The sequence below is a fragment of the Falco biarmicus genome, chromosome 4 (assembly GCF_023638135.1).
Source record: "Falco biarmicus isolate bFalBia1 chromosome 4, bFalBia1.pri, whole genome shotgun sequence".
NCBI lineage: Eukaryota > Metazoa > Chordata > Aves > Falconiformes > Falconidae > Falco > Falco biarmicus.
In genome coordinates, this window is record NC_079291.1 from 92,804,991 (window position 1) to 92,832,217 (window position 27,227).

General features: G+C 41.5%; 1 long non-coding RNA gene across 6 annotated transcripts in view; it reads right to left on the reverse strand.

Annotated features, from left to right (window-relative positions):
• Window positions 1-27,227, reverse strand: part of LOC130148733 (uncharacterized) — a 210,121-nt gene that overhangs the window by 125,098 nt on the left and 57,796 nt on the right. For all 6 annotated transcript variants that reach the window (XR_008821649.1, XR_008821652.1, XR_008821650.1 and 3 more), the window contains exon 3: window positions 12,022-12,245. This is a non-coding gene — a long non-coding RNA (uncharacterized LOC130148733). The remainder of the gene's footprint in view (window positions 1-12,021; window positions 12,246-27,227) is intronic.

Below are 27,227 nucleotides of genomic sequence, written 5' to 3' on the forward strand. Positions count from 1 at the left end.
GGACTAGACACCCAAAAAAACAGCGAGGAGCAGATTACCCTTATCAGTTGGATTTTGCACTTGTAGTGATAGCTCTGCAGTGATTTAACAGCAAATGGAAAAGCAAGGTCTCTTCGCTAGGTACAAACTTTATTATCCGCCTACCTACGGGATGGATGGGGCTCTGAGAAACCTGGGCTAGGGGACGGACCTTCCAACCAAAACCATTCTAGGATTTTATCAGGCTTCTAAAAGATTAGCTTTAAAATAAATTAATACAAGGAGACATTGTTGCACAGGTTGGCAGAAAAAAGGTGGGGGATTTTGTGGCTTTCCGTTTTTAAACTACAAATAAACCATGTTTCCCTCTTGTTTGACTTCACCAAACCTCCAATTGTTTACATATTTCATCAGTACTGTCTCATAGGCTCTCCTGGGGATGACAAGATCCGCTTGTCAAGCACATGCCAGAGTAAAGCATCCTAGTGCTTCAGTATTCAGGAGCCAGCATTAAATTTATCAGAAGTAGCAGCAGATGGGTGATCATCACGGAAAGTATACTTTTTAATTCACAAAACATATGTGCTGATGCAGTGCAGTGGAGTTGTATGATTTTAATGCAAGTTAGAAAAAAATTCCCATACAAAGGATACTGATTTTTTTTTCCCCATGTTATCAGTAAAATGCTTGTTAGGTATTGTATGTAAAAATAATTTCAAAATGTGTACCTTAAAGTGCACTGAATGGAACAGAAAGTATTATCTTGCGCATATACCTTTAATGTTTGGTTTAGATATAACCAAGACCAATGCTGAAAGGAAAGCTTGAAGATAGAGTTAAAAAAGCTACCAGAAGAGAGACCCACAAACAACAAGATAAGTCTCAGCAAAACCAAGTATGACATGTCTGCTGTTTTAGAATACACAATACAAGCTTGCAGATGGCATTTCACAACTCCTTTAACTCAGTACCTACAGCTAAGCCACATGTGCTCCTAAAACTCCCAGCAGCAATACAGAATAGCTCACGTCACTATGGACTTATATTTCCAGGTGTTAGATATTAAAAGCAGAAAGTAGGTATTAAGCCTATTCATTCATTATGCTGGGAATGCCATATTCTGGAAATTCAAGCCCTCTGATGATTACTTACAGCTACAGTATCTCCTAAAAGAGAGCGAAGAGCAAGGAGTTGGCTGCCTGATCCTAGCCTACACCCTGAGGTAAAAACTTCCTAACAAGGATGCATTCAGGCGATACAGGCATCCACCAGACCAGAACACCCTGGGCAGGAATCTCCACACTTGCTTCCCCACCTTCTCCTTTGCTATAAGGAACTGAGAGATTAATTAGTGCAAAGCTACTTACACAGACCCCCACGTTAGTTGACCCTGGTGGAGCTCTCTCTGATCTCATGCATGCTGGAGAAGTGGACCAGAATTCAACTCAGCCTCTACTAAGCACTGGCTTGAGCGGCTACTATCCTGGATGGAGCTGGCAACCCAGCCCACTTCGTATCTCAGGCTGTCAGAGGGGCCTCGGTGCCTTTTTTTGCATGCTGTACATGTTTTATAGACTCCTTAAAACCTTCAGCAGAAGTTTTGGATTAAAATCTATTGATTCCACCAATGATTCATAGTCTACAGATTAAAAAAACAAACCCCACACACAACAAAAAAGAAAAACAACAAACTACTTCCCCCATTGCCTGGCTCAAACAAGAGCAGCAAAGCCCCTCAGAGAAGAGATTTGAGGTAGCAATAATCAGGCAGCAAAACTCATCTAATCTTGTTTTACAAAGCTGCCCTAGAAAGGGGAAATCACCTGCTGAGAAACAACTGAAAAGTAAATATATTTCTAAAGTAGCACATCATATACGGTAGAGGAGCCCACTACCACTACTAAATAATCATCTCACCATGATCTCTGCAATGTAGTAACACATAAGACAACTGAAACAGCCAGCTGGGAGCACACTGAACTAATAAAAGCAAGTGGCAGGCCTTCCGAGTGAGATTTTTCCGGTTGGGTTGGGGGTGTGTGTGTGTTCTGTTTTTGTTTGTTTGCTTGCTTGTTTTGTTGGTGGTTTTTGGGGGAGGTGTAGTTTTGACAGTCCTAAAGGAAGCAGAAGAATAAGCATAGATAACTGTAGGTCTGGAACATTGGCAGTACTGTAGGAACAAGAAGGCTGGTCTCGGAGCAGTACCAGGTGAGCCCTGGGTCCGGCAGCAACCCCGGCACCAAAACCCAACCCAGCTCACACAGCACCACATGCAGTGCTGCCCATCAGTATCTTCTAGAAAGATGGCACACCAGCTCCCCCTCTCCAGCAGTCTTCCTGGCCGGTACACGATCCAGCAATGCCCAGGCTGACAGCCAGTGCCAACAAATACGCTGAACTGGCCTCCCCTTTGCCCTTCCATGGGATAACAGCCCTGGAAGAGGCCAGCATTGCCACTTGCTTTCCCGTAGCACAATCTGATTTCAGCTCTGGTTCATGGTTTACCTTACATGCATCACATTTAAATAGGTTCTTGGCTCCTTTTCACATTGGAAACAGTTGCCACCATTTCCTCGTGCTCTGTGATATATCAGTCTTACGCCTTTCTCCTCTTTTACTTCTTTAAATGCTCAGATTGTGTTTTGTGAACAGACAAGTAAAAGAATTAAAGTCATCATTCTATGCAGTGAAAGTTTTCATTTGTCTTTCTATTCCTCATCTTTCATTAATGATGCACAAAGTCTTATCTTTTCCTTTCTTAATCCTTTACCCTTCTCTACCCTTTACACTTTGTGATGCACGTGAACTTGTGCATTACAAACTCTTTCAAGACATCATTGCTCTTTACATTTATGTGCACTGAAATAATCTTTGTAATCTATGATCAAAGACTTGCTACACCTGGCCACATTCATTTTCTTTACTCTTCCTAGTTGGCCATTTTTACTCATATTAATTTTTGCTACAATGTTGTGCTTTCTGAGCCATCAAATCAGAAAGCCAAGGCAATTCCAAGTTGTATTAGTATAGAAAGGCAGAGGTTAGTAGATTTAAAACAAACACCGCCCTGATTTTCACCAATTAATATAACCAATCATCACTCAACCTCAGTAATCAGTAGGCCTTGTTCCCCCTAATTGATAAGAATTAAAGTCGTTCCTTGCTAAACTCAAGGGTTTATCAGTTTGCTCATGCATGCATTGCTCAATTAAAACGTGCTATTGAGATAACAGTTCCCCCTCTTTCAAAAGCAGGTAAACCTAAGCTGAAGCAAACCCTCTTCTGAAAGGGTCTGCCAACAGAGACAATTTTTGAGGTCTTTGATGGTCAGTGCCTAACTTAGAAGTCTTCAGCCAGTAGTCAGTTTGTCTTTGACCTATGAATCTATCCAGCAACACCACCTAATTAACAGATTTTAAAGTGCCACCTTTATTTGGACTTCCTTCCATACTACCTTTAATACTTGGGCTTCTCCCAGAATTCAAATCCCTCTTTGAAACTCTTCTGTCAGAAAAGGTGACATTTAGGATGTTGAAATTTCATTGTTACACCCAGTACTGCACCATTGTTGCTTTTCCTCTCCCAACTCCATACCCATCTGTTGCTTTTTCTTACACTTGTGTAGCACGTGATATTTTTGAGTCTCAGCCCACAAGATAATTAAAATAATCCAAATGATCAACAGAGAAGTAACAGACTGGTGAAAATTGAGGTTTTGCTACGCAGAAAAGTCTTCATTATCTTTGAGATATTTCACACCTAACTAACTTTGAAGAAATGTTTTTCTTACCCTCAACCCCAAATATTTTACTAACTTTGTGTTCCTTTACCTAGAGGTATTAAACAGTACCAACAAGATGGGCACAAACCTAAGAGAAGAGGTGGGCATGTCGTTTTGAAGCTGCTAAGTTCATACCACATTAGCGACCTTAAAGAAAACAGGAACTAACTGATGTCCTCAAATCACTACCCGCATCACTTTGACCTTTCCCCAAAGCCCATTAGGTTGAACAAAGCGATTGTACTAACCAACACCAACTTATAGATGTGCTCCCTGTAGTACATTCATTAAAACAGACGCGTATCCTTACACAACAAATAAAGCTATTTATGCCCCCAGTGCAACACCATGTGAATTATGGCATCATTCTGAGGGAGGACCAGATTTTTAATCAGGGAATTTTTTTCCATGTTTGGTTTTTTGGGGTTTTTTTTTTCCATTTTGGATAATAATCTGAATGAAGGCAGAGCACAAACTAACACTTGGTCTGATACAGTACATGGACGATCACTATTATTCCAAAGCTAGACAGTGAGGTCCAAGACGTGCAGAAAATAATTCTGTTTTCCGGGGGTTTTACCCAGTAAAACACTAATTCCCTTTGTAGCTTTAATCCACACACATTCTTGATTTTTAAAATATTTATGTTCTTCCGTCATACGTTTCTGAGCAGTTCCCCTTTCTTCTTTACTTCCTTAGCTTTCCGGTTCACAAAGCTGAAATTTTCACTTACCCCACAATTGCCTCAACTTTCATGAATTAACCTTGGATGCTGAACTTTGTCATAACTGCTGTCTGAACCAAATTTTTCATTCGGAACTGTGCATCTGTGTTCCAAAATACTTTTCAGCTCTTCAAGGTTATATTATCTAGCCATTTAATTTCAGAGTGGAGGTTACCATAGTACTTAGAGACCTTCTACATCGATATGCCTGCTTTAAACAGGGGCTTTGGGATTTCTTTTTGGTTTGGGGGCTTTGGTAGGCTGTTTGGGCAGCAGGTGACCAAAATACAATTTTACAGATAAACAGCACTGTAACAGATGTACCAAAACAAACTGTTATTCCATAAAGAAGGTGAAAGTGCTAAATAAACGTCATTCATTTACAACCATTTATAAAAGACTATATAAAAAGAGCACATATTTAACAAACATCAGGACTGCATTATTAAGTCTCAGTAACACCAGAACAAAACATGCTTAAAGAATGAACCAGGAACATCAATGAAAATACGTATCCATATGCTTTCAACCCAAAAACAGGAGCTACAGAACTGGATGACCATATTCAAAACACCATGAAACACAGGTCTTTTGAAGATTTTCCTATCACTAACTGGCAGGTTGAACAGCTGCTAATTTTAGCAGCATTTGTTCTGCTTTGTTTATTTGTTGGTTTTCTGTTTATTCTGTTGTTTTTAATCCAATTCCATGCATTCAGCAACAGAACAAAGTGAATATTGGCTATACATTGCATTGCTCTATCAGGCACCTGAACCTGCCCCTTACATGCCAGCAAAATGGTATTTCATCCCTGACGATGAGCAAAAAACGGCTATAGTACTTATTTACGCTCTGATATAGTGGAAGCCATTCAATAGAAAACGTAGCAAAACACCTTGATAAATTCAACCACTGCAAGTAGTTAAGTGTGCAGATTTTATTGGTGTTCCCTACCTGCAAGTCTGCAAACACATTGCAAATAAAATACATTAAGTCTGGCAACATGTTCTTGATGCGCTGTCCCTGTTTTAGAGGGTCAGGAACTTGCTAGAGACACCACGGAGATGCTTCCCCTGGAGGGAAGGAAACACTGATCAATTTTGAGCTGCTGCTGTGAGTCAGCACCTTCTATCAAAATCAGTCCCAGGATCAATATCCCTGGCTATAACCCTGATGCTCATTCAGCAATTTGGAAGCAAAAAAGAATGACATATAATAGGCAGAGAAAATTTTGCCCCATAAATAACACCACGGATGATCATGAGATCATCTGCTTGAGTAAGGCAAAACATTAACAACCTCTATAAATAGCAATACTAAGCTTTAAAACTTTAGCATAACACAAAAGCCATTTTACGTCCTGAAGTGCATTAAAAAAACAAGAGTAAATAACCCTTGCAGAGGGGTTGGAAACATACACTCTAGGATTAGATCACTGAAAGGACTAATTACAGAGTGCAATATTATTTAAAATATAAGCCTTTGGAGTTAACAGCCCACAAGCCAAATTGCGCCCTTGGCCAAGCAAGCTAACTGCAGTGGGAGCTCTACGTACTTTTTATGGCAAAAAGTTAGCTCCAAAGAAAGACAAAAGCAAGCAGTTGTCACTGATGTTGAGCCAGAAAAGATTTCTGGCTTTAGCGCTCTTCTCTGCAAGGTCAGAGGTGACCACAGGACCTTTATTATTGCTCATAGTTCATTTTATTTGAATCATACATGAATACAATCCAAGAAGCTAATTAAAGACATAAACCTTCTCTTGGATTGGATTAAGGGTTGTCATTTTTTTCTTTCCTGTAGGAGGGTAATTTTTTACAGCTTGAAGTAAAGTTACATATTTTCACAAGACAATACAAAATGAAAAAGGGAAACAAAGAAATACATGCGTTACCAAAAGCCAATAAAAAGGAGACAGATTAGCTTTCAATCACACTGAAACAGGTCAAAGAAGTAAATCTAACTTTGCAGAACTATAAAGGTAAGATCCATCTTTGTCTCTGTGGTTTAAATAAAAGTTTGACAAGAAAGTTAATAATATGAAAGAGAAAGGAGGATTTATAAAAATCTTTTTGTGGAAGTAAATAATTGAAACAAGCCACAGACCTCAGAAATTATTGCAGCTCCACTTCAACATGAAAAAAACCCTGCTGAATTTAGCACAGTATGCAGAATGTCACGGAACGCCAACGCTTCAGAAAGCCAGCTTGCATAAAGATGAAGCAATTTTGGAAGCTTCACTGTTACAAAAATTAGCCAAAATTTTACTGACTTCAGCACCTTCATGCCAATGCACACACTCAAAGCAGGGGTAATAAACACAGAAGACTTGGAGCCCAATGTCTCACTACGAATTGTCTCTCCCTTGCCCGACTGGAGCATGTAAAAACCTTTTCTAGAAGCCCCCCCGCATGCAACCTGAAGAATAAAGTTTCTGGGAAAATAACCGTGGCTTCAGCAATAAAGTAAATTTCCTTCAGCTCTAACTCAGATGGTCATTTCCTTCTGCAGCACAGTGTGGAAAGTTTTATCTCTGGCCCTGTTACAGAAGCAATTTCCATAAAACCCTTTCAAAAAGGTATTCTCTCACCCTAAGCCCAAACTGCTCAATATTTTTGCAAGACAAAAAAAAAAAAAAAAAAAAAATCTATCAGGATCTTGCTTAGCCCACCTCACTCATGCACTCAGGAGTTAATGGACTGTCCATAGAAGGTGTTATTCTTCCTGGCCACCCTGGTGGAGGCTTTGAAGTTGGGAAAGCAATCCATTTCCTAGCACCAGCTGGACTTTTTTTGCTAGCAAATTTGCTGCTAATTCAGTAGTTAAAGACATCAGCAAGAGCTTACTATTTCTTGCTTTCCCTCTGGCACATCACAATTTTTTTCCACTTTTACGCTAAAGGTCTGGAGTTTGTTACTGTGCCCACACTGGGCACATGGTGAGGCTTTCTAAGTGAGAGCCAGAGGGTTTGTGGAGCCTTCTGGTCTGGTTTTAAGGAATCAAATTATCTCTTTTAATCCCAGATTCCTCCCTACATTTTATCATTGCCATTTCTATCTCTGCACACCCCTAATTTTCTAGCAGGATGAAGAGTATGTGCACTCCTTGGCTGCAAGTGACTAGTAAATCGCTTCAGCTTCTGCTGTTGTAGCTTTATGCTCCCACCTTGATTAACTGAGCATTATTTCCTCCAAGCTGATTAGTGTGATATCTGATTCCCCAGAATCCTAAACTGTTGCTCAGAAATGAGTGCAGATTATTTGGCCTGTCTACTTATCAGCTTTGGAATGCTAATCTAAGGTGATGACTACTTCACAATTTATGTTTTCTCTTAGCCAAGATTGTAATTTCAAATATTACCCGATTATATTCTTCCCCTGATGAGTTCAAAAGAAACAAAAGGCACTGAGTAAAATGCAGGCTTTAATTGCAGGAGGGAAACAAAACAATAATAATAATTAAAAAAAGGCTCTGCAGAAGTTTCATGCATCAAAATCAGCAACAAACATCATTTTTCATGAAATAAATTGTCACGTCAGAGTGCGTGCAAATGAGACTATCTTCCACAACAGGAAAATCCTTGCACACTGGCTGTGAGATTTGGAACTTGCTATAAAGAATTGGAATGCACAAAAATAGCAATTGCGACAGAAACACTGGGTATTCACAGAAAAGCAAACAGGTAAAGGGGTAACAAAATGTCAGTTTAAAAAGGTCAAAGGCTGAAGCTGTTTGGGTCCAACTCACTGGGGAAAAATACTAAGACTGGATATTGCTAAGGCCTGCTTTAGACCCCCAATTTAGTTTTAAAAATGCACATTCATTCCCAAACTAGTATTTAATATTTGGTTTCATTTTATCCAGGACTTGTGTTACTATGGAGGACAAATCTACCAGTTAGAGGAAATAGTATTTAAGTAAAAGTACTTGTTTACTTTAAGCTTGATAGCAAATATATTTCAAACATTGTTACTGAATCAAAAATGGGTGATGGATGCTATTTTAGACACTTAAGATATTCTAAATCAAGAGAGGTACAGACTGACTGGAGAGAGTACAGGAGTGCCATGAGGCTAATCAGAAATTTGCAAAGCATGATGTGAAGGAAGTTTAAAAACATTAAGGGTTGTGTATCCTAAAGAAAAGACAACTGATGGGGGTACCTTGAAGTCTTCGTATACATAGAGTAGAATATAATCTTTTTTCCATACCTGGGACAGATACGACAAGTTACTCAATTTTCTTGACTAATTACATGAAGATAGATTCAGGGTAAACTTCAACAAAACCTTTTAATGGCAGGGATGAGGAGACAGAATAGATTAGCTGAGCATCTCTATAACATTGAAGATCTTTCAGAACACATTGAATAAATATCTGTCAGGATTAATATATAGTTGATCCTGCCTTGAGGCTGATGGATGAGTTGCATGACTTCTCTAACATCCTTCCAGATTATTTTACCATGATTCTGTTATACAGCTGCTCACAAAATCAGGAACTGGATTTGGTAACTAACAACACCGTTCCCAAGATTCTTTAGGAACTCGTGACAGGTACAAGATAAATCTCATTTTCAGGTACCAGAGGTATTGGTTTCCCTGCTGTTGCAATCACCATCTTCAAGTAGCTGGGAGCATACACAGAAGTTGGGGTAATTTCCATTATTCAGTTTGGAAGCCAGTTCTGAAGGGTGATAGATTAACTACAATGCAATTGTGCTAAGGAGCATTTCAGCAAAGACGTATCCACCCTGAAATGCAGATCTTTAAATCTTTAAAGTTGTCCCCTTGAAAGACTTAATTTTTGCAGAAGTGATAAAGGTTTAACTAACACAGCTTGATACCCAACCTGGGAGATATTGGGGAAACAAATAAAGAGTTTAAACACCGTTTTGGAGAATTTAACTGCAAGATCTCCTCCAAGTCATTCATTGGCAAGGCTCCCAAATCATTCTTGTTTAATATAGAATCATAGAATATCTCAAGCCGGAAAGGACCCATAAGGATCAATTAACTTACTGGCTGAGCAAGTTAATTCTCACCTTTAATGCCGCCAGAAGGCTCCCATGAACCAGATTACTGAAAAATGGAATCTTCAGCCTTTCTAAGATCTAGTTCACAGTGATAAGAAGATTTAATATCTTTCAAATAAAGATTATCTCTGCCCGCAGGAGTCATTTGTCCAAGAAAAGTATCTAGAAAGTGCTGGCAATGACTTTAAAGTATCCACCCTTCTAATGATTCTTGTCCTGTGTACATACTCTCCACCTGTGTTTCTGAACATTTGCAATCTGAATTCTCTTAATAAATCTTTCAGACACTGGGAAGAGCTGGAGCATAGAGTTTCCTAAATCAATGGCCTCTGTGACTCTTAACTTATTCCATTTTGGACATCCTCAAGGCGATGGAGTTTTGTTTGTTAACCAGGGATAAAACTGACTTGCATTACAATAGTCCATAAGAGCACTTCAGGTACAGCCAAATCAAAGGAGTCATCCTGTTCCAGAGGTGTATATGGCACCACATGAGATTTCTGTATCTTACATAGCATGCCTCTTCCCTCAAGCAAAAAATCTAACAGAGCTGAACTGTCTACAGGCTTTCAAAGCTCATTATTGAGAATCAGAAGATGAAAAGCTGTCTGCATCATGCCCGGCACACTCCTGCTCCAGGTTAGGATTAGGTCCCATCTCTGAGCCCATGAACTGATCTCCATTCATTTGGCATCACTCAGTTTCTCTGTGAACCCATTTACAACACAATCTCTTTTGATCGCACAGACCATTCATCCAGATCCCATACAAATAAAATGAAAGCCTCAGCTTTCAAAGCAATCCTGATTTGTGTTGTAAGATGTGTATTTTGATATCATAGCCCAAGCCTTAAATCCTTACTACCACTCTGCCATGAGTGGTACCTGGTGCTGTTCACAGCTAGTTCTGAAGTATGCTCTTGAGCATCAGAGAAGAGAACTCCGATTTTTTTTCTTTTTCTTGGTTGCTACTCCTTGAATCATGTGAAAAACAGAGAGAGTGGGAGATCCCCTGCACCCTGGGAATTTCTGGGCATACTTCTTTGGAAAAAGAGGTTGGGAGATGCACATGGACCACCAGGTTGAGCAGCCAGGGAGCAAGAGCAGCAGCACGAGACTGCAGCACAGCAGAGATGGGCAAACAAGCAGAGACTTTCTACCCCATCTGCAAAAGACTCTTCCAGAAACCAAGGACACCTCTGAATCTGAAAGCACATTTCTAGAGGAAAACAAACCTAAAGGCTTTTCTCTTCCCTGACACAGTAAGAGGCAAAAAGCAGATTTGTCAAAAAAAAACCCCACCATACCCAAAACAACCCCAACTAAACTAAAACCAAACCCACATGCACACACAACCACAAAAAAGCAGGAGGAAACTGTCTGTTGGGGATGCTCACATTAGGACTCCACACTCTGTCATTTACTCTCACCATGTCAACAGCCTGTGATGCTGAGGAACAACCACCATGAATGAACAAAAAAACAACCTGGCTTTTCACAATAATTTGGTCTTTCCACTAATGAATTTTTCTTCCCTCTCCCCCCCAGTACATGTAAGCATTACAACAAGGTGTCAGCAGCCTTTACAAGACTCAGCTGAAGTGACAATGGCAGAAGTTCAGAAAACTCTGTTCTTACCCTGCTGAAAACAAAAAGCATTGGCCAGTGTTGTACAGTTACAGCAGTAGATAAAAATCCCCTCCCAAATCCTAGTTTTACACATTATTTTACTCTGCATTCCTCAACAGTAGAGAATGTTCAATATAAGCTGCTTTGCAGAGCAGCTTGTTGACTAACAGCTGGTTGAGGATGAGGTGATGCTGGGTAGCGGCTTTACAACTTCACCTCACTGCTACAGGTTTCATCTTAGTTCCAAATCCCTTTCAGAAAAGAACGAAGGAGGTTTGTTTACCTCCACTTGTTCACTTAGCTCGCTAAGCTACTGCACTTTATATTTTCCATCCTTTCTCTCAGGGGGGGGGGAGCCATGACAAGTTACATGTAAAACAATCCAACTACTTTATAAGCATAACCCAAACTCACGCATCCAAAGTTTTGTTCCAGTTATGATTTTCAGAGTAACAGCACTGTATTATGCAGCTCATGGACTGAAATGTAACTTTTGAGGCTACTCTAGCTTATCAGTTAAGTATACATTGGTTTATTTTTTATTTTTTTTTTAAAAAGAGATGTATTATTAATTAGTCAACAGAACAGAGCAGCTTCCCTGGAATTACTCCAGTCTGTGACTGAAAACATTACTGTGCTGTGGAACTCGTGTGGCGATGTTGATGTCCAAGACACAGATTTCCCTCGACAGAGTCATGACCCTCAGTGCAGATCCAGAAGAACCAGCAAGTCCCACCCAACATCGCCACATTAGTTCCACAGCACAGTAATGTTACTACTTGAAATATCACATCCAGGGTCCAATTTAAGATGCTAGATGGACAAAGAACAACTTACATGAATTTAATGACTTCTTTATAAATTTGCTCACACCTACCTCGTAGGCCCAGCTCTGACCCTGCTGGCCAAGTACATACACGCGCTGCAGAGCTGGAAATCGGGAGCACTCAGCTCAGTAGAGGCAGGAGTATTTAAAGATGCTTTCTTATTCATACAGTTGAAAACAGTCCCCAGCACAAATTAAAACAATCTGCATGCCATCCTGGCTTTTGCTTGCTGACATTGCAACAGACATGGATGCACAAATAACCCAGTCCAGACCTGTAAATGAATGACAGGGAGGACAATTAGCATAGCAGCCAACAGAGAAGTATTTTACCCTTCTTTAGAGTGTTACATTGCATTGATGTTTATATTTAAACATGTGTAAAATTGAATATTCACTTTTTGCACAAGAATAAATGAGAACACAAGTTTCAGTTGATGGAGCATAAGCCATAATCACTTGATAGAGCACAACGCAGAAGCCTATTAGAAAAACTGCCTCTTGCCTGTTCGTACAAGCCAGCTGGTGGGCCGGACCCAGTTCAGAAGTTGTGACAGTGCAACCCAAACACGCACCTACAACCCCACCTCTGGGTATCCCTGTGCGGCTGTTGCTCCCAATGCTCTAACAACTAGTTATTAACAACACTTATTTTGAAGGGTGCCCTCTTTATGCGACCTCACGCTCATACACAGATCAAGTAAGCACAGCTTAAGCAGTTACCATGCGCCAGCTGCCTACATGCAGTCTTAGACTATTGCAAACACAAGGAAATGCAACTTAGCCTCACCAGCAGTGAAAGAGCATCAGCTCTTGCAGATTACAGGCACACAGAGAGCATAAGCCCACTGCAAGCTGTACTAGTTTGAGTGTCAACTATTCCTGCCAACAACCTTTTCACATCCTGCCACTCCCAGAAATAACAAGCCAAAAAATCTCCCGCTGTTTCTCACATTCTGCAAAGGCCCTTACCAGCTGAACCACTGTACGAGTTGTCTCTTCCCTGCAGCAGCCTGCAGCGAGAACCAGGGTGCCCACCTACCCGCTGTGCCTCCTAGCTATTGGGCAAACAACTGGAGAAGTTTTCAGCATCAGAAAACCCAGTCCCACATGAGGTGGTGGGAAAAGAGCTGCAGGGGACCCAGTTCAGCACCTTCTCACAAAAAGGCAGTGCAGCAGGACAGTGTCTGCCCTCAAGCCTGTCTGACATGACCTTGTGCAACTTTCCTTCCATATCAATGCATTTTAAAAATATCACATTCTTTGCATTGATCTGCATAACATAGGGCAGATTGGCATTCCCATAATCCATCTTGGAACTAGAGCTGAGCTTTCAGAAAGGTACCAGATCTCCATTTGGACACTGTTAGTCATGGAGAGACCACCAAAGCCTGTGATCAGCTGCTGCCTTGCTTAGTTCTCTGCAGATTTTTTGTTGGACATCTTTTGACATTCAGCCACTGGACCCTGTACTAGTGAGACCAAAAAGCCTTCTACTACCAGAACTTGACCATTTCTGTGGGTCCAGTTTAATCCTCCTGAACTTCAGGGGCTTTGCCTCATTACACAACCTGTGAATAGAAGTTGGTCCAAGACACTTCAAAGACCAAGTCAGTCCACATATCAGGTGCCTGAGCTTAGGATGATACAAAGCAAATTATCCGTTGGGCTTCTCTTAATAAAGGTGTACTCTTAAAACCCATCCACTGCTTTTTCACAGAATTACGGGTTTTTACCACCCAATTCACCCACCACATCAGATGACTGTGATGCAGAGCAGGGTATGCTCCAGATAAACGTTTCCACATGCAGACCTCAAACTTGTGTTTCCAGCTGACTGGCCAACACAAAATACAGACATACAGATGTGCTCCACAAATGCACTTGGATGTCATGGCTCTTTTTAACAGGTGTTGATAGTAATTTAGTGAAGTTACATTAATGCAACTTTAAAGCAAGAGGACTCCAGGCTAAATGAAAAAAAAAAAAAAAAATCCAGAGGGAAGTATACACAATCTGACATGGCTCTTATGTTGGGCTACTCATTTTGCCTTTCTCCCCTTCTTTTTTACTTTTCCTTTCCAGAGGGACTCGGGCATTACACTGAGTGTTGAACTGTAGGTTCAGATTTTCAGCCTTAAGAGATTAATTTCCCTTATGACTTGAGTCATGCCCGTACTAACCTTTTGCAATTGTGCATGTGCAGTTAATCATATGCAGCTACACTGAAGCTGATTGTTAAAAGGCTGAGTAAATATAACTACACCCTCGTTATCTTGTTTAAAGGTAGCAAGATTAATTTGAATTCTAACTGGAAATACTGATTCAATGAATAAGCCTGAAATGTAGCGGTTTTCAATTACACTAAGAAATTGGTCTTTTGGATTTCCAAATTATGTAAGGCAAAGCAAGTTCACTTTAATCTATACATGGGGATATATTTGCCATCTTCATAGCGCTGTATGTCAAGGGGTAATAACTAAGAGGAAAGTGAAAAAAAAAATAACGTTGGCTGTTGGTGCCCTCCAGGGGCCAGGCTGAGTACAGCTTTCAAGCAAAACAATGTTTGAGCACTCAAGCAAATATAATAAATATTGCTTATTATTACCCTGCTTTAAAAGCGTGCGAGTGCCATTATTCATGCTACCCTTAGCAGACAGTTTCTCTCCACAGTCCCACAGACATTGGGATGCTTGATCAAACAGGAGCAAGGCAAGGGAGATTTGACCACTTCCACTTTCCCTGCCTGGATTCCTAAGGAAGCAAGGTTTATAGTCGATCACACTGTGCATCTGTCTGCCCTCTTCCATTAGCAGGGAAGCCTCTGCCTGGATTCCAGTAAACCTGAAGGACAAGTAGAGGTGGCAAATACACTACATGCTGACAGCATTCATGAAAATGGGCATAGAGAAGTGAAAGCTACTGAAGTTGATGCCCCACGTGCCAGGGCGGCTGAAGCGCCGACTTAGTCCTTACACCCATTACAGACTGAACCACAAAGTAAAAAAAAAAAAAAAAAAAAAAAAAAAAAAAAAATCTAAGAAAACTCAGTCTTCTAACTTCCATCCACGGCATGAGTTCTACTTATGTCCATTTTTTGCTACAGGCTTACTCTATATTTACATCAAACAACCGATATCCTCTAACGGGCTTTACACCCTCTGGAACAAGATAGAAAGCAACCTTTTGCCTCAGATATTACAGGTTAGTTCCTTAGTGCAGGGACTACTAATTCTCATTTTCCCTTGCTGTTCCATAACACAGCTGCCATAAAACTAGACATCAGAGAGGTCAAGGGAAAGAAAAAAAAAAAAAAGAAAAAAGAAAAAAAAAATCAGGATTGTCTGAGTATAGGAACAGCCCATGCAAGCCCAGAAGATAAACTGTGCATCCTATGCATAACACAGCTCTCTGCTGGAGGTATCCGAGCCAGGACTTTTTCTGGAATTAGTGGAACACTTCACTGCCTCCCAGCGCACACAACTCTGTAACTGCAGACAGTGTGGCTGAGAGAAGGTGTATTATCAGGGCACAGTTACGTTAGAATCTCTCTTCCTTAACATTCTCATATATTACAAAAGCATGCTGTGAAAATAAGGTTTGCAATATTGTCCAGTCTCACCTGCAAGAGTAACTAATAACTTTATAAGTATGTTTTCTGCAAAATCAGAACTCAAAGTTTTTGGTATATTACAGAAGTCCATATCATACCAAAACTACATCTCCCTTCTTACCCTCACAGCGTAAATTACCCAAAAGAAGTAGTTGCGAAGCGCTCCTCTTTCATGGAGGTGGGTATGGCAGAACTACTTTGTTTCAGGGGTTGAATCTTCAGCACCTGCTAATCATTTTCAGCTCACTATGCATAAATACTTAAATGAGGAGATTAGATTTTCCTAAAGGCATAAGCAGGCAGGACTGCACTGGGTTCTGTGAGTGCTTAGCAGGGCCCCACACACTCAGCTCTGAGCTTTCTTCTCCAGAAAGTCCCGCATCAAGCTCCAGGCCCAGATGCTGCTGACCTAATACACCAACATGATATTTGGGCATTATGAGGCTTCAAGAGCTAAAGCTGCTGAAGGATGTTCGATGATGCCAGGTGCACATAGCAGCTTCTGACTACAGCTCCTTAAAAAGTTGCCTTCTCCATCACCCTCTCCCTGCACAAAGCTCTCTGGTCATGTCGAGAATTGAGACTTTAATGACGAGGAGAATCCAAAAAGTCTTTGACATAATTAATATCAGATAATTGTTCCTAGTCTTCTTTCATCTGCCAATTACAACTAGAAATTGAGTCTGGGGAGTTTCTGCAGATCATCTTTATGCAATTACAATTTATGATGAACTACCCAGCTCCAGCAGCACTCCCCAAGCTCAGCACAATGATTCTAAATGGAAGACCTGCAGCAGCAATGACATAACATCAATTCCCAGTATTTAACATGCCCACGAGCTAGAATGTACACTGCTGGATTTGACCGCATAGCTCACGGATGAAAAATTACTTCAGAAATCAGAATGGCAGGCAATTAGCAACACATGCTGTCTTCCATTACTTTGTTTTGTTCTCCTTAAATCATTTCCCATCCATGTTCTTTCTCACTGTTTTCAAGGTTTATTTGCAGGCAGCTTCAAACTTGCAAAGCAGCTTGGCTTTCAGCAACACTACTACATTGTTTTTATAACCTGACATGTTTGGGGTTCAGACCGAGCGTAGTCCCAAACAGCTGAACATCTGACAGCGAGCAGCCAGAAATCCAGCCGGCCTCGCTGAGCTGTGTACCGCTTCACCCTTCGCAGAAACACAGCTCCACTTTTCACCTCCCAGACAGACTGTAACACGAAGACACAGAAGACTTATGAAGGAACATCAGTTAATACATAAGCCAACACACCAAAGCATCAAGTTTCTGCCCCACGGGGGACCTCAGACCTAGAGCGGCACGTGCTGCTTGCCACAAAGGCAACAAAAAGGAAAACTGCACTCCACCAACCCTGCCTCATCTGAACTCTTTTCACTTACATTTACTCAAGGCTGACTAACAGAGGGATTCTGGAAGAACAACCTCTATAATATTCACGCCTTCCACTTGCTGAAATACCAAGGAAAACTGAGCATGTTTGTTCTGATCACCTGAAGCCAGCGGGAGAGGCTGCTTTGCCAGCACGAACCGCTGAGAAACGCACCCTCTCCTCAGCACCTGCAGGTGGCACGGTCTTCTTGCGTATCTCATCCTGCTCTAATCACATTCCGCGGGGCGGAAAGAAAGAATTCCAGAGTAAAAGAGGTTTCAAAGATTACGTATTGATTTCTGATTTTTTCCAAAACCATCAATTTAAACACTTGCTTTATTTTGCAGAGCTTGTGCTGGATTAGATATAGAAAACTAACGTGAAAAAACTAATGCTGGAGATACAGGCGATTGACAGTAACAGACCCAGCATCACACTCAGAACTGCAGAATATGAAGACTCACGAAAAGCACGGCTCATATTGATCACAACAGTAGCAACCATCTTCAAATAACAAAGGAGTCCCCATCTTTGGGCTTAAAGTTCAGCTAGCATTTTTAGCTAGGTAGCATTTCACTGCAAAGTTTCTGCCAAGTGACTAAACTTGTACCTTTTAACGAGGTATTTTACCTCTGCTGCCAGGTTGTCAAGCAGGGCAGGTCTAGAGTCACTCACGTGCCACCCCTCCAGGTGGCTTAAATTGCATATGTTTATCTTGAAGCACCTTTTAAAATTATGTATCCACCTTCAAGAAAGCAGAAATTGTATCATTTGTTTCTGCAGGCACGGGTCACTTCAGAAAATTCAGTCCAACATGCAGCGAGGTCTCCAACATCAGCATGATGACAGTACTGTGGACTCCTTCACACTAAGCCATTCAGCTTAGTCTTAATTTTATACACAGGACACAACCATTTAGCAGAGGTCTATTTTGCATCTTCAGGCTGACTGTGTTGTACATACATAAAAACAGAACAAAATGAAAAGGATACATTTTCTCAGTAAGAATTTTGAAAAGTTACAGATAACTCTGAAGAATTTCTGCTGGTTTATCAGCAGGTTTTTCAAGGCACGGTACAACCCCTGGAACATCTATGTCCAGTGGCAGATTTCTGGGGCAGGTTACACAGGTTTGCTTGAGAGAATTACCAAAGAAGGTGCCCCAGTGCACTTCTCATTGAGACAGAGACTGCTCAATAGGTTTCCCCACAAAATATATTATACAGATCCTGGGAAGATTTGTCCTGTGTGAATTCTTGCAGGCTCATGACAAACAGGATCTCCAAAGTGATCCAATCATGAAAAAAGAAAAAAAAAAAGTTTTTTTGAGGTCTGGTCTTCAGACTGTTCAGCTGCAGGGACACATCAGCCAGTACAGCTAATGGGGATGGACAACAGGATGGCATGGAGGCAGGACCACCAACCCCAGTCCCAGCACCCACATAACGATGTGCCTTGGCCTCCTCAGTGCATCCCCTTTCCCAGTCCTATAGCCACTATCAAATATAAGATCTCATGGTCTTTACACTGAAGCTACTAGGACACTGGTTCCAGCAGGAAGATACATATCAACATATTACACTTGGTTCAGCTGCCAAACTGCCATAAAATGGGAAAGAAATTTTGAGACTTAACCACTAAAATTAATGGCTTTGTAGAAAGCCGGCAATACCTTGGCCACAGAACTGAGCAATTCATGACACACGACAACATTTCCGTAATCATAACTGCTTTTGAAAATAAAACTACAGCTAATCAGGGTGGTCTTGTTTCCCTTAAATACATTAAAAAGTCATTACCTCAATAACTCCTTACATCAACACAGCACTTCTTAAAGGACAGCATGAGACAACACTGAAGGCTTTCAAAACACTGATACTCGTCCTTCAGCCATTTCCATAATGGCCCAATTCTTTCATTCAACAACTAGAAACATTAAGCTTCTAGTTTCTCTGTTCAAAGCTTCTCGCTGCCCTTCACTGGCAAGGAGTTCTTGCCAAGCTTGGGAAGGAAATCACACTACTTGTATGTATCAGCACATTTTCTCCCCTGGGCCTAAATTTAAAGCAGACAACATGTTTCAGAAATATTAATTTACATGAGATATTTTCAGTGTAGCATAGGAGTTTCCCAGAGTTTTCCCTCTCATGCTTCTAGCTTCATTAATCAACCAGCCCTGCCAAAATATATTATAGGAAGATGTCTGTAGCCTGTGGTCTAAGGCATAATCATACCTCAGAGATTAATATTTACAAGCCAATGTCTCCTCTTTAACAAGGACACAAGAAACCCAACTGCCTGGCAGTTGCACAACGCTGCAGTTAACTCCTCCTGCACCGGGAGGATTCTTGCGTGAGCAAAGCAAGAGAAAAGCTGCGCACAAGCTGGGAAAGAGTCAGCACCCTGAAGCGCTAGGAAAACAGCAGACCTAGAAAACAGCACACCAGAGGTGGGAGAAGTCTAGAGGAAAAGCCATGGCTTGCACAGGAGCTGCCAGGGAGCCAGCGTAGCTCAAGTGCTCTTGAATTATCCAGTACAGGAAGGGGAAAAGCTTCTCTCCACCTTTAACAAGCTTTCTAGAACTCCTTACTACACTACGTAGTGCATTTTTGAGACACTGCCGTCAAGCAGCAAAATCCCGCTGTGGTAGCACTGTGCACATCCCTCCCTAACTCTAGACGAGGAGATGGTTCCCACCCTGAAGAGCTGGATGACAGAAGTTTGCTGTCACAGACCCACAGGGAGGAAATAACAGAGCAACAGCAACAACGCCAAGCAGCTCTTCAGATCAGCAATATTTGAGCCAGAATAACACAGTTGTCACTGCTCTGTTCTCACAGCGCAGAGCACCCGTAACAGCATGTCACAACAAGCTGTAAACACAAGCCAGAAATCCTGTCCCCAACTTCATGCTCCTCCAGAGCCCTGACACCCACAACGTGCCATCCATGCTCAGCTGCAGTCAGCTGGGATGCCATCAACATTGTGCACCTCCCTCCAGCCCTCTTCCTCTGCTTGCTTGTGCCTGTGGCACACCTGAGCTCTAACCACCTTGACAATCCCAGTCTCACTAATTAGGCTGAAAATAGGCATGACTCTCTTCTCATTAGCTGCACACAGAGCATAGCCAGCCAGCAAAAGTCTTGTGATGTTTCAGTTTGAAAAGGTTTCTTGGTACCTTACTTCCTTATTGTTTACACCCCCCGTGTTTACATTGATGTTGGCCACCAGAAGCTGCAGCAGAGTGTTTCTCTGTTTGTAACACCATTAGTTTCTGCTACAGCAGCAGCAGGGTCTCATCTCCATGCTCAAACTTTAAGTGACAGAATAGCTTCTGTGGTCAGGCTAAGGCATGTAAAAAATGGCTAAATGCAGCCAAATGCTTCTTCAGATCTGGACAGAAGTATCTTTCCCATTTCACTACACTTTGCATGCTCTAATCTTTCACATGCCACAGCTCTTGCTTCTCAGCCCAGAGCAGTGGCAGTAGTTTTTACACTGCTTGTTCTTCTTTCCAACTATCACATCTGAGAAATACCAGCAAACCAAAGAAAAAGTTTTCCACCACAGATGGATACACATCCTGTAGGTTTTCAGACGTGGTTCTTCAGGTTTCTCCTAAACAAGACATACTCAATACTATGAAGAGCTCTGCATGTCATTCCAAGAAATCCATTTGACTGTGTGTTAGATAAAGAGCTTCCATCAGCCTAGCAACATTTTCTCAAGCTTAAAGCTTAATTAGTTCAAGATTGACAAGTGATAATTATCACTTCTGTCTTAAGTTTTAGGGCAAAAGAAAAAAAAAAAAGAAAAAGAAAAAAAAAAAGTATGTGGTCCGCCCTTCTGACATTCTCCCACAGTTAAATACTTGCACCTCCATAACCCCTTTGGTCCTAAACCCAAGCACTGCATCCAATCTCCCATGAGTCCGGGGAGTTTAAAAAACTGAATATAAGCAAGTGAATCGCTTCTTGCTGAATTCTGCTCCCTCCCAACAGAACACGGTTCAAGTTCACACGTAAGTTCACCTTACCAAGTGACACGTGTTATCACAACAGACAACGTACTCTAATACCGCTCCTTGCAAACACAACTCCAATCCCATGAATCAGGAGCTGACACATTCCCTTAATCAACTGCAGTAACATCGATCGAAACTCTCCTCAGGGAGCAAGAGCCCCCGGGGCCCTTTGGCTCAGGACCCACCACCCAGAGGAATTACTGCTCCCTCCCTTGGCAGGGTCTTCTGCAGCCGTACAGAAAACATACCAAGGGAGGGAAGGAGACACAGCAAGAGACAAGAGAAGCCTGCAGATTTTATGTCAAGTATTTGTGTCACATGGGGCTGGGGGGATTGAGGGAAGAAGGGCTTTTGGGGGGATTGCACACCCCAGCATGCCTCCTGGGGGGGACAAGAGGGGTCACAGAACCCAGATGGGCTGAGACAGGGTGGGAAAGCCCTTGGTCTGAAACGAGCTATTCTGTACTTCCCTGTTGCATCATCTACAGCCACACAATTTAATTTTCCAGAAAAATCGCAGCAAGTTATGGCTCCACTTTTTACTCTCCAGTTATCTAGGGTCCACATCTATGGTAGGAGATCTTTCAAGAGCAATCGCAAGACCTTCTTGTCCATACTGCTCGCAGTCTCCAAACGAGCCGGGTGCGAGCACACCTGAGCACCACAGGGGAACAAAGGAGTCATATGTAGTCGCACTAAATCTAAAACTATCTTAAATAAACCCCCATTTCTCCTGGGCCATCCTTTCCATTTACATTACCATCCACCTGGGTAGCGAGAAGTACTACTATAAAGCTGATAATTATGTTTTTACAGAGATTAGACGTTAAATATTTCCTGATGGTATTTAGAGTTCAAACACTGCAGTTCAGCATAGAAGGAAAATCATTCCTATTTCCCCCCCCCCCCAAAAAAAAAAAAGAGCAGTCTCTATTGAATAGAAAAGGTATTTCCCCCCCCCACAAAAAAAAAGCATTGACTTAAGAGCAAGAACAGCCAGATTTCAAGCCTATACCAATAACAGATTCTCAACGCTAAACCCAGAAATTTCCCCTTTAAACACCTCTGAAATAAAGGAAAGAGCTCCTGTTAGTATTACTCCTAGAGCTGAAAGACCTTCATATATCAAATCCTGGAATTATTCAGTTACTCTATGCTGAAAGAGCAGTTTCAGAGTACTTATGGAGGTGGGTATTTAAACATTAATTAGCAAGATTCTCACTCCCAGATCTGCAAAAATATATTCTGCACAACTGCAATCAAAGCTAGGCTTACATAAGAACTAATACTTGAAGCCCTTGGAGAACATTTCCTTTTCCCTATTAAAACAGACACTGTTTGTTCTCATGCCAGCACCTAGGTGCCATCCCAAGGCAGCCTGCTCATACAGCACACAAAAACCTTGTACTCACCCAGCCACAAGGACAAGACCAACATCGAAAAAGAAAAAAAAAAAAAAAAAATCATCCTGCCATACTGGAAACAAAAACAAATACCAACTTTCACAGCGCTCTCCAACAAGACACAGCAACCTCTGAGCAGCTCAGCCCCACTGCCACCCAGCCCCAAAAAGCCCTGGGTGGGGGCCAGGCCAGCTCCTCATTATCCTCTGCAGCTGTGGGAGTCCCAGCACCTACCAGTGAGCAGTTCACCTGTGCCCGGCCGGGCTGCTGCAGCTGATGTGCATCACAGTCTGGATGCTCCCCAGCATGTCTCCCCACACAGGTGCATCCACAGACCCGACCATGTGTCGCGTCTCCCTTCAGGGAGTATCTCATGGAAATCCCAGCACACCTGAGAAGCTCGGTGCACACATACAGGGGCCGCACAGCACTGGGGATTCAGCTCTTCTAAGGTATCGTGCTCACAACTTTCCATTCTGTGACAAACATTAACATTTCAAGGTTTTTTCCCAACTCAGAATCAATTGCTGAAATGTTGTATTCTTAACATGTTGAAGTGTTTAGGATTTAAAGCACACTAACTTTTTCCTTTATACCAGGAAGACCATGCAGTACTTGAACATACACAACAACAAAAAGGTTTAAGAAGTCTATCACTTGCAAAGACTTGTCTACGCACATTTGCAAATTCCAAGTGTTTGCTTAGATTGCTAAACACACTAAAACTTGTGCCACTGATGTAATTTTAAAAGTGCAACCAAATGCTCAGCTGTAACTCAGTCAGCAGCACAGCTCAATGCATGCCACTACTTCTGAAGCAAAAAATTCCAAGTACCCATTCTGTCTCATGATACAGCAGTTTCCCATTCTTGTTACTCCCACCCAATACTCCCATTTTCAACTGCTTCAGGAGAAATCATTTGCAAGGCAGGCTGTGATGCTGATCAGTTATTTCTAAGAATTAGTCTAGAATCTCGGTATTTTCCATCTTCTCTACAGGACAGAAGGCCTGTATTAATTAATATTATTTATTCCCTCTTAAACAATTGTCTTTAAATCTTTCCAGGTGGCAGTGAATCTCCACATGGAAGACTATAATGCACATGGAAAAAATATGATAAGAATCTGCTAGAATCTAACATTTTTAGCACTGCCAGTTTAGTACAAAATGTAAAAAGCATACAATGTAATTTACATCAGATGGCAAGTGTGCTGACTCTGAAGAAAAATAAAGCTAAAGTGGCACTGAGTCCTTCCTTTACATTTCCCTATCTGCTTTTCAGTCACCTGTAGACAACAGTTCATTTGTGAGAAACACAAGTACAGTAATACTGTATACCGTATTAATTATTAATTATATTGTATATATAATATATAAGAAATATATTAATTATATTATATAATAAATAAATATAATTAATTATTAAAATTCTGAATAAAATTCAGACAATAACAGTACAAGCACGGTCAGTTTTTATCTGAAAAGTAGTAATGAATGAAGTCTTTAAGAAGACATGTTTTTTTTGAGGACAAAACAATTAAGCATCATTTGTCTGGGAATCTCTTCCTTTGGAAATACCACGACCAGTGCAAACTGGTTTTACACTGGTGCCCAGGTCCTGACCTAGATCTAAGTGAAGATCCTGGGCGGTACCTGAGATGCTCGTCCCTTCCTTATGCTACAAAAACAAAAGGAATGGAGATACTGAAAGCATCCAACCATGTTTGCTAACAGGCTGTTTCCCAGCTTTCAGCCAGGGAATGCTATTACGTTCCCTAATCCACCTGCAAATCGATGATGATTTTAACTTACTTTCAGCAACAACATATGTGTGCATGGACTCTGCTATCTGATGAGCCAGCCACCTGTACATGATTGATCAGCATTCTACCTCAGCTATGTCAGAAGCACAATAATATGACAAATTCTCTTCGTCATGCTTCAGCTTTTGCTGGCTGTTAACACAAAACAGGTGTAAAGCAAAGGAATAAAAAATACCAGCCATCACGGCAGATATTGGAGAAGAGGACTGTGAACAAAGAGCTAACAGAAAGGATCCCTAGAGACTGGCCTTCAGCAGAGGAGACTGCCTGAGCCACCCTTCCCTGTCTCCAGCACACTGTCAATCACAGGATAATTCCCTCCACTTGTTTCACATTAAACTCAGTTATACTTACAGCTGTGTTTCATTAGTCTTTAACGAGTTACAAGAAAACTGCCCAAGATAAACTTTGGAACCTGTCTGGTACCAAGGTAGGATGTGTACTTTTGAACACATTTTGAAGGTTCCTGCCTTCATTTTTGGGCTCCTTACTATCTTCTGAAAGCTTGATCTGCAGAGAGACCAACCAAAATCAGGGCTTCGTGTTAGGGTACGTACAACCCATCCAGCTTACACCATCTATGCAGACCAGTAAGACCAAGTTTTGTATCTCCGCTTGCTCTGGCAATCAACACTCAGGAGGTTTAACTGACCATCTCCATACTACAACCAGAAAATGTTGCTGAAGTACCTTTTGCTGACAGTCAGCCCTGGAATTTCCAATGTCCTCTGAATTCTGAGTCTGAGAATTATAACCACCTCTCCCATGAATCGTGTTCAGTGTAGTCCTGAAACAAAGTCCACCAAGGCTGACAGCAGGCCTTCCTTCACCAAGTTTGGGAACAAACAGTTTGTGAATTCCGAGAAACCTACTGAAGTCTATCATACACTCGATCCTGCCTTTAGTTTGCCTTTTTCATGCCTGACCCATGGTCTCTGCTCTGTTCTGAACATGAGAACTTATCTGCAGTCACATCTTTCCCATTTTGGCTCTCAGGCTTTTGTATACAATGTTCTCAAATACAGTCCACATGTTTTTTAATAGATTGAAGTTGAATTTCATTTTATGGAACACAAGCAACTGTGTTTGGTAATTTCTTTCCCCTTAGATCTACCCATCTGATTATTTTTATATTTTTTTTTAATACCAGCCATGTACTTACTGTACTTCAATTTTCTGATGTGGCCTCGCTTCAAGTTTTGACATTTTGCTGAAAAGTTTCAACAGCAATTAGTCAAAACATGATGACGTTTTGGGTTTTAGTTTAATCCATACCAGAGTGTAGACCAAAGCCATTTCCTTCCAGTGAACACAGACTTTCTAATTACACTTACTAATCACAGGAGTAGTAAGAGCTTTTTTGGTGGAGGAGTGCCTCTCTGAGTTGATGCTCCAGCCTCATGAACATGATTTGATGCTCCTCCATGCTAAGTGACAGTTTGCACGTCAGCAGCTGGGCGCAAGGCAGGGCTCCTGCCAGAAGCCTTGGCTCCACCTGACAGCCCTCAGCGACTCTCCCTCTGCTGCGTTTAGACTCCTCTGTTTCCCTCAGAATCAGCTTTGATGATCTCCCAACACTGATTTAACCTTTTTCTACTTTTAAAAAATATGCTGACTGTAACCAATTGAATTAACTTACCCAGAGTTAGGCGGCACTGTTTCCAGTGATTATGGCACAAAACTGGAGACCAGAAACTGAGAGCAGTGCTGTAGGGCTGCAACTCAAATCTCATGGCTGAAGAAAAAGTAGGATATTTAACCCTACCCTTAAACGGTTTTGAGTTAACTCTGGGCCCTGAGCTATTCCAGCCCTCCCAGTGCAAAGAGAGTGTACCTCTTTGTTTGCTCCTCTTGCTCCTCCAAACTGGAATGTAAATACTGTCCCTAGGGGACAATTGCTCTTAGTGGACTAAGGGAATCCAGATCTTTATCACGAAGCACTTTTACATCCAAAGTATGTCATATTCAAAGTTTCCAACAGCAAAATCGATCCATGTTGTCACTCCAGAAACAACTGCATTAATGCACAGGTGATAAGTGGGCTGGTACCTGCATCTCCAGAGCTGTGCGGGAACACCTGCTGTCTGAGATGCTGACCAGGACCCATAGCAGTATTTTGTATAAAGTGATATGCATGGACAAACAATTCTGACTACATGTTTAGGGAAAAAAGATTTTGAATACAGAAAAAAAATCCCAAAGTTTCCATAGAGAAAAAGAAATTTTATGAAGCCTATTGGACGATTTACCCCATAATATTATTAGAATTTTTACAAACACTATCACCATGGCAGCAAATAATTACTTGACATTCCTCAGCTCAACAAAAAAAAATTGTGTCAAATGTTATCAGTAAAAGTAAAACAGTACAACTTAGCTGCTTTAACATCTGGAACAAACGTTTCCAGAGCATGACATTTTTCTTGTCAATCTGCTAGGCTAATAAATCATTAAACACTAAATATTAGAGAGCAGGGAAACGTCTCTCACACTTACACGCAGCGATAGCACCCCTGAAGAAGGATGGTTGTTTCACACTGACCGCAGCACTGAACGCAATGTGAGTACATGGCACATGCCACAAGCCAGCACCCTAGAAACAGCCACAGTGACTACCATAACACCACCTTGTCTCCAAAGTCACTTAGGAGCTTATTAAAATTTTAGCCCAGTAACAAGCTTGTCTGAATCATAAGAAAGTTCTACGCTAAAACCAAATTGAACATCCCAAACCTCTTTTACAACTTCTTGTCATAGAACATCTTTCCCGACAACCAGGAAATGGAGGCAAGGGGAACAACGTTTAAAACCGCGTAAAATGCACCACCGAGAGGCACGCAAAAGCACTGGCATTACCGAGAAGCCACCTCAGACTTGCTCTCTACCTCAATCCCACTATCATAAAAGGCCTCTAAGTTTAAAAACCTCTGCAGCTGCAATCTGACTCCTAAACACAGGAAATACTGTTTCTGTAACGGTGTTCATATTCCTCT